Genomic DNA, 9,471 nt, shown 5'->3' on the forward strand with positions numbered 1-9,471 from the left:
TCACAGAGATTTGCCTGGCTCTGCCTCCCAAGTGCTGGGATTAAAGGCATGTGCCACCACTACCTGGCTAGGCTCATAATTGGTACATTTTCTCCCCAACATTGACTCCTTTCCACTGGAAATTTGCCACAGCTTGTCTCCAGACCATGTCCTTGTCCATACCTCTACCATCTCTGTCAGAGGTACCCTTCCCTGAAGCTCACTCCAGCCACCCCACCCTCTCCCTTCTCAGGATACTTTCCTTCTAGATGTCTGCCCACTCACTTCCCAGTCATGGCCTCTCTCTCTTTCTCTGTCAACCCTTCTCCTCTCTCTCTCTCTCTCTCTCTCTCTCTCTCTCTCTCTCTCTCTGCCATGTGTCTCTTACAAATAGCAGGAAGTGTCCTTACTGAGTCCCTGTAGTTTGGAGACCTGTGACCAGGTACAGGACCTATGGCCTGGATACAGCAACAATCCTCCAGGGCCTGTGGCTGGGATACAGCATACCAGAGGGGTTAAGCAAGAACAATCCAAAGTGATGTGGCTGGTTAAAACTCTGAAAGGGAGGATCCCTGACCTGTCCACTCCTTTCCTGGTTCAGAGAGGGGCTCACTCTTCATTATTTCTGCATAACATACCAGTATCTCTCTCTCATACACCACACACACACACACACACACACACACACACACACACACACACTAACACACACACACACACACACACACACCAGAGAGAGAGAGACAGAGACAGAGACAGGGAGAACAGCTGCGGTTCAGATGAGCTAAGTGTCAGCCTGTGACTTTCATGCCAAAGACCTGATTATCAATTTATGGCTTGAAAGCTCAGGCCATGGAGTGCTGAGCAGAGCAAGGACATTGTGAGCTGTGACTAAGTGGGAAGTGTAGGGGACATTGTATCCTGTCCTATGAGCCACAAAGGCCTCATGGGAGATCCAACCTGGGCACAGTTGGCTTACAGAATGTCAGGTGACCCTAATAATGCTGAGAACAGGTTTGTGGAAGATGACTCAAATCTAGGAAAACTTTCCCATTTATTCTTCTTTGTGAATGTGACATGATGTCATATGCAGATAAAAGCTCATCAAAGAATTCATTCCATGAAGAATATATTTCTTCTTTTTTTAAGAAATGTTTTATTCGTTTTACATACCAGCAGATCCCCTTCTCATCTCTCCTCCCACTCCCTCCAGGCTTCCCCCGGACCTACTTCCCTATTCCCACCTCCAAAAAGGTAAGGCTCCCATGGGAACTCAGCAGAGCCTGGAATGTTCAGTTGAGGCAGGACCAAGTCCCTCTCCTCTGTATGAAGACTGTGCAAGGTGTCCCAACATAGGAAATGGAAACCAAAAAGACCGCTCAAGCACCAGGTGTAGATCCCTCTGCATCAGTCTTTGTGAAGTCCTGGAGCAAACTGCCACAAATAAAAGAATACACCCAGTGTCCTGTGAGCTCTGTAGAAAGGGGAGGAAATGATCAGTCTCCAGGGCACCCTGAATGCATGATTGGTTCCCTGCTTCACCCAAACCCTGGGAACAGAGTCCTGGGAAAATTTCTCAGAATCAAGGGTTGATATGGATGCAGGAGGTAGGTCTCTGTCCTTAGAGAGGAAAAAGCACTCAAGTTCAAATTTGCAAGTTGCTGGCATAGGTTGCAGAGATGCTAGGGCTAAAAGGAGGGTTGGTTTGAAACAGCCAAGCCAGGAACACTAAAGATGAGACACAAAGAGTTTCTGACTTCATTATGACAGTCAAGCTGTCTCACACTGATAAAGACAGGGATCCCAGCTAGTGTGCACACTCCAACCATGCCACCAAGTCCTTCAGGAAAGCACACATGACACTATTGTCTTCTAATATAGCCTAGTTTTCCAGCAGCTAATTGTGAGGGTGAGTAAAGTCTGTGCCTAAGAAAGCCTCGCTCTTCCGAGTTTCAGGGAAGCCTTCCACAATAACCCAGAAGACAAGGAGAAGAGGAAGGACAGTTGCAGCTGCTTCTTGGCAGCTGTGAGAAGAAGAGAGCTGAGTATAAATAAAAGCACCTGGGGCAGCTGAAATGTCAGAGGGTTCAAACTGCCCAGTGGCCAAGGGCTACCAGAGAGTCAAGGCCCACAACTCACAAAGCCTAGTCAGGGATGGACAAAGGGGTCTGGGGTGAGACAGGGTTGAGCTTCCCCTGACTAGGTGGGCAATAGGTGAACAGAGCATGATCATCTCCTTGGTGTAGGCTAGACCATGTTGACCATGGGCCCTCCAGTGTCTCAGCCTATGCTACCTCAGAGAACTAACCCATCTCCTAACAATTACCTCAGCCATTGTCCAGACTCTGCCATGAACTTATTTAAAACAAATCCAAGAAATGACAGAGCTCTGTGGCTCTTTTAAATTTTGGGAATGTCACCTACTCTGGGGAATCTCTCTAACTTTTCCTCAGTACCACCACTTCCTGCAATGACTCTCCGTGGAGCTTGCATCCAGAATTGCTTACTCCTCCTGTCTTTCACCTTCACAGCTGTGAGACTAGTTTGGAGCCAGTGCCCAGTGTCAATCTTTGATGCCCACAGGTATCTTTGGGTCACCCTAGGAACCTGGTCAAGCACAGCATGGTAGAGAAAGGTCTCCATCAGAATGAGCTTGTGAATACCGGTGGAATTCAGACCTGTTGGAAGCACAGTCTCTGAGGAGGATCCTGTCCTGGATTACCCACTTATTTGCCATCACCCAGGGCTCTTCAAGGCAGCACAACCAAGGTTGGGACATTTTGTTTGAAAGATGTTTGTGTAATTTAATGAAATGATTTAGCAGGGTTCAATGGCCTGCCAAGTTTGAGAAGGCCTTTGTGTTACTCCCTGTCACTGAATTTGAGCAGTCCATCCTTACCCAAAACTAGAGGTGTCAAATAAGCAGCAAACCAGAGACACAGGTTCCCCACCCCCACCACACACACTCACTGCATTTTTTAAAAAGTATTCCCTGCCCTTTGCAGCCCTATATGGTTTCTGGCTAGGCACCTCAGAGGACAAGCCCACAGGCACTGAGTCTGTGCAAGCCAGAATGTGTGATTGGACAAGTTGTAATTAGGGTGAGACTCCAGAAGACAAGCCTTCTGGGTCAAGCTTCACAGCTGTACCTCTGGCGCCAGACAGTGAAGAAGTGGCTTTCAAAGCTTCGGATCTGGGGTCTAAAAAGATTCCCATCATGGAGACTCGTAAGGACTGCTGCCACAGTTTCAACAGAATGCTGAGACCACGAGCTGATGAGGACCAGCAACGACAGCACAGTCAGTAAAATGGTTCTGGACTTGGGAGAAGTCCGGGAAGCAAATCTGGTGGAAAGGCCAGTGGCCAGGACCTGCCAGTATCCTGCTCTGCCTGTGGTCCCTCTCCAGGTTTTCCAATGATCCATGGGCCATGGAGCTCAGATATTTATCTTTGTGTTTTTCTCTCTTGCAGGTGGGAGTGCAATGGTCCTGACCGCTGGAGAGGAAGGAGGCAAGAAAGGGCTTGTACAGAGCGAGCTTGCTCAGGGTGAGCTTTATCAGGGCGAACTTGTTCTGGGCAAATTTGCTCCAATCAAGCCTGCTCAAGAAGAGCTTGCTCAGTCCAGTCTTCATCAGGAAGCCACAGGAGTGGTAGAGGAGGGAGGAAACGAAGAAGAAGAAATGGAAGGAGGACATGCATACGATGGAAGTTCTGGCCCCATGGACAATGTGATCCACACAGAAGGTGACCATGGCGGCAGTGTTCAACTGCAGCCTCAGAACGAGGCAGTGATGCCTGAGGGCACCAAGAGTCTCCAGGCTGGGGACAGGCTGCCTTTCCAGAGCTGCACGAGAATAACCCAGTCTCAGTGCTGTGCCTGGAGCATCTTTTCCAAGCGATTCCCTTCCCCAGCTTGCGTGCAAGGTAAGCAGTATGCCCTGCTAGGAGCCTGGGTTTCAGGCAGTGCACCTTGGCCCAGGCTGTCCTTTGCTGCTCTCTGATTTCCTCTACAAACAAAGCCACCATGTCTGGACTCTCCAGCAGAAATTGGATTCTGGAGTAGAGGGACAGACCCCAGTCAAACTGGGAAGAATGTGTTTTGTTTCCTGTTTAAGTTGTGTGTGAGTGGGAGATTTAGACAATGCTTGTTCTAAATGAGTCTCTGTAAATATGAGTGAGAAGCCTGAGATATGGCTGGAAAATGCAGGGGGGATTCCACCTCAGATTAAAATCTGGCTAACACTTTTCATCCTGGAGGCTCTCTTAATGAAGCTTTACACTTTAAGTACATCAATGAGGTAGCTGTGTTTGGGGGATTAACATTTAATTTTGGTCCCTGAAAGAAACCTGTTAGTAAAGTATGTCTCAAAGTAGGTATGTGGAATAGTGTGTGTGTGTGTGTGTGTGTGTGTGTGTGTGTGTGTGTGTGTGTGTTACACATGTGCACACACTAAGTGTGGACACAAACATTTAAAAGCAAACAGGATATGTCCTTATACACTTTATTTCCATCACAATACCCCTAAAATCAGGAACATGGCAAGGCTGTCCCCTCTCCTTGTACTTATTCAATATAGTTCTTGAAGTTCTAGCCAGAGATATAAGACAACATAAGGAGATTAATGGGATGCAAATTGGAAAGGAAGAAGTCAAGCTTTCCCTATTTGCAGAAGACATGATGGTATACATGAGTGACCCCAAAAATTCAACCAAAGAACTGATACAGCTAATAAAAACCTTCAGCAAATTGCAGGATACAAGATCAACTCAAAAAACCAGTAGCCCTTCTATATACAGTAAACAAACAGGCTGAGAAGGAAATCAGAAACACATCACCATTTACAATACCCTCAAATGTTATAAAATACCTTGGGGTTATGCTAACTAAGCCTGTGAAGGACCTATATGAGAAGAAATATAAGTCACTGAAAAAAGAAATTGAAAAAGATGTCAGAAAATGGAAAGACCTCCCATGCTCCTGGATAGGCAGGATTAACAGTAAAAATGGTGATCTTACCAAAAGCAATCTACAGATTCAGTGCAATTCCCATCAAATTACCAACACAATTCTTCACAGATCTGGAAAGAATAATACTCAACTTCATATGGAAAAACAAAAAACCCAGGATAGCCAAAAGAATCCTGTACAATAAAACAACATCTGGAGGCATCACAATCCCCGACCTCAAGCCCTACTATACAGCTACTGTAATAAAAACAGCTTGGTACTGGCATAAAAACCGACATGTGGACCAATGGAATCGAATTGAAGACCCTGACATTAACCCACACACCTATGAACATATAATTTTTGACAAAGAAGCCAAAAATTTACAATGGAAAAAAGAAAGTACCTTCAACAAATGTTGCTGGCATAACTGGATGTCAATGTGTAGAATGCTGCAAATAGATCCATATCTGTCACCGTGCACAAAACCTAAATCCAAGTGGATCAAAGACCTCAACATAAATCCAGCTACTCTGAACCTGATAGTAGAGAAAGTGGGAAGTAATCTTGAATGCATTGGCACAAGAGATCATTTTCTAAATATAACACCAGTAGCACAGACACGGAGAGAAACAATCAATCAATGGGACCTGTTGAAACTGAGAAGCTTTTGTAGAGCAAAGGACATGGTCAACAAGAAAAAGAGACAGCCTACAGAATGGGAAAAGGTCTTCACCAAACCCCGCATCTTACAGAGGGCTGATATACAGAATAGACAAAGAACTCAAGAAATTAGACATCAAAATGCCCAACAGTCCAATTAAGAAATGTGTAGTTAGAGTTTTTTCTGTCTGGCCCAGAGTCAGGACAAATCTTTCTCACCCTCCAGGCCCACAGATGCTCAGACGTAACCAAGTAAACACACAGAAACTTATATTGCTTACAAACTATATGGCCATGGCAGGCTTCTTGTTATCTACTACTTCTATCTTAAATTAACCCATTTCTGTTATTCTATACTTTGCCACATGGCTTGTGGTTTACCAGTACCTTATTTCTTTCTTCTCATGGTGGTGGCTGGTAATGTCTCCCTGTCCCAGCCTTCCACCTCCCAGAATTCCCTTCTCTCTTGTCCTGCCTATACTTCCTGCCTGGCCACTGGCCAATCAGAATTTTATTTACACAGAGTGATATCCACAGCACTTCCCTTTTCTTTTTTTTTAAGGAACTTTTTAACTTTTATATGATAAAATTTTAGAAAACAAAACAATTATCAAGCAAGAATTGCAGTTACAAAATTAAAGAAGATATCCTATCTATCTTATATTTATGAGTCTAAGGTTTTATATCTAACTTATCTTTTGTAATTACTGAGGAAATTATAACTATCTTGTCTTCAACTACATCAAAGACCTCAGAAGGATATATTATTACCTGAGAAATGGGAGAAGGATGCAAGTAACTTTCAGGAGTCTTGAATGGTAGACAGAGACAGCTGGCATCCTGGATAGTCACCTAATGTTCCTTTGTAAAGTTGGGGCATTTGTCTTTATCCCACATGGCTAGAGTCCTTCGGTCATTTCTCTCAGTGTCCTGTAGAATTTCTGGCAGTTACCTCGGTGAAGAAGGTACCTGAAGGACCATTTTGTCAAAGTTTAGTGGTCACCTTTCTATGGGTCCTGAATATCCAGTCAATCAGACATTCCAGGCAAGAACAGTTTCTTGCCCAAATGGCTATGTTTGCCAAGGTGAAGATAAGATATGAAGTGTCTTTAATGCCCATCCTCCTCTCTGAAGTAAATCCGTGTTGTCAGGAGCAGACATGTCTCATTGTCCAGAAATTCTAAATTTTAAATATATTTTAAATGCCATATTCTGTAGGTCTCTGAAGTATCTGAAGATTACCTATCTATCTGAAATATCTCTATGTATACCTAGAAGACTTAACTAACATGGTTACAAGTATGATTATCATAGATGATTAATTATTAATCTTTAATTATCCATTACAATTTTAAATGAGCTATATAAACATAATACCTTAAACAAGAGTAGAAATATACACACAGTATAACAAAATTAACTTTAAGTTTGTATCAATAGACTAAAATCTATACCAATGTAAAACATTTTAAACAAATTGTTGTTCTTTAGAAGTAAGTTTTATAATCTACCCATTTTTCCTATTATATCTATAGCATATCCCCTTTTCTTCTTTAGAAAGAGATCACATTTATAATCAACCTGCTTTAAATAAAAATACTGTTTTTTTTCTATCCCATACCAGAGTGCTCTTCGGATTTGGGACACAAAAATCTCTTAACCTTTTCTTTTAGCAATATGTTTGGGTTTAGAGAGGGAGTGAGCCAATTCCATCTCCAAAGCCAGCTTGATAATTTTGGGAAATTGGGCGTAGTTTCTCTTACTACTTCCTGCTGGAGGGTGGGCGCTGTATCTTATGGGGACATAAAGAAAATTTTAAGATTATGGAGTAGTCCATGAGTGTAAACCTCTGAGCCAGTTGCCTTGAAACCATTCTGGATGTTGGATTATCTGGGCCATAGTGTAATCAGAGACATTTCAGGTGGTCTTGGCTGATCAAACCTGATGTATCTTAATCTGTAACAAACCCACAGCCTCTGGCTTTCTGTGGAAACAAAAGCAGAGACTCTCTTCCAAAGCAACATATCCTTATATCCAAATTTTGAAGTCAAGGTATCTTTAAAATTTATATATTTATTTAACTCAACAGCTTTTACAATCAAATCAATTTTTGTAGTTAAAAATCCCAAAGACAACAGAAACCAGATTCTCTGTGTAATATCCATGTTTTTAAGATTGAAACACCACTGTGGCTGCTGGCTCCATCCCCCTCAGCTTTCCAACATGGGGGTGGTACAGTTTACAACCAGCTCTGGGTCTGAAAACATGTGTACCATCAACTCTCAGAAGCAGTTCTATTAATGCTGTGCACACAACCCAGAAACTTTTTTTTTTAACTGCCAAAGGCTAAATCCACCACACACCAGAGTAAAGTGCCTCTTGTAGACTCCTCATTCCTGTCACATTCCAGGTCAGAGGCACACGCCAGGAACCTGCCATAGTAGCTCAAACTGGAAGGCTGCTGCTAACTTGAGGGAGACAACTAGGAAGCAGTTTTTAGCTCCATTTTAGAATATTTTTTTTTTTGGTCAGGTTTTAGGTGGAAACTCTTGCCCCACATTGGGCACCATTTGTAGTTAGAGTTTTCCTGTCTGGCCAAGAGTCAGGACAAATCTCTCTCACCTGCCAGGCCCACAAATGATCAGACCCAACCAAGTAAACACACAGAAACTTATATTGCTTACAAACTGTATGGCCATGGCAGGCTTCTTGTTATCTACTTCTTCTATCTTAAATTAACCCATTTCTGTTAGTCTATACTTTGCCACATGGCTTGTGGCTTACCAGTACCTTATCTCTTTCTTCTCATGGTGGTGGCTGGTAATGTCTCCCTGTCCAAGCCTTCCACCTCCCAGAATTCCCTTCTCTCTTGTCCCGCCTATACTTCCTGCCTGGCAACTGGACAATCAGAATTTTATTTACACAGAGTGATATCCTCAGCAGAAATGGGCTATAGAACTAAACAGAGTATTTTCCACAGAGGAAATTCAAATGGCTGAAAGACATTTAAGGAATTGCTCAACATCCCTAATTATTGAGGAAATGCAAATCAAAATGACTCTGAGATACCACCATACACCTGTCAGAATGGCTAAGAACAAAAATATTGAAGACAGCTTATGCTGGAGAGGATGTGGAGCAAGGGGGACATTCCTCCACTGCTGATTGGAATGCAAGCTTGTACAGCCACTTTGGAAATCAATATGGTGCTTCCTTAGAAAATTGGGAATCCATCTCCCCCAAGACCCAGCTATAGCACTCTTGGGCATATACCCAAGGAATGCTCAATCATACCACAAGGGCATTTCCTCAGCTATGTTCGTATCAGCTTTGTTTGTAATAGCCAGAACCTGGAAACAACCTAGATGCCCTTCAGCTGAAGAATGTATAAAGAAAATATGGTAATATACACAATGGAGTACTACTCAGCAGAGAAAAACAATGATATCATGAGGTTTGTAGGCAAATGGATGGATTGAGAAAAAATCATCCTGAGTGAGGTAACCCAGACTCAGAAGGACAAACATGGTATGTACTCACTCATAGGAGGATACTAGATGTAAAACAAAGATGACTAGACTGCTACACAACTCCAGGGAGGCTACCTAGAAAACGGGAACCTGGGAAAGACCCAAGGATCACCCAATGACAGAGAAATGGATGAGATCTACATGAACAACCTGGATGACAGTGTGAGTAATGAAGGGCAAGATTTGAGGGAAAGAAAGCTTAGGGGAGCAGGAGATCCCAGCTGGATCAAGAACAGAAAGGGAGAATGAGGAATAGCAGACAATGATAAAGGAAGACCACATGAGAACAGGAATAGGCAGAGTGTTGGAGAGGTCCCAACAAATCCACAATGATATATCTTCTGTAGTCTG

Source organism: Onychomys torridus, unplaced genomic scaffold (assembly GCF_903995425.1).
Source record: "Onychomys torridus unplaced genomic scaffold, mOncTor1.1, whole genome shotgun sequence".
Lineage (NCBI taxonomy): Eukaryota > Metazoa > Chordata > Mammalia > Rodentia > Cricetidae > Onychomys > Onychomys torridus.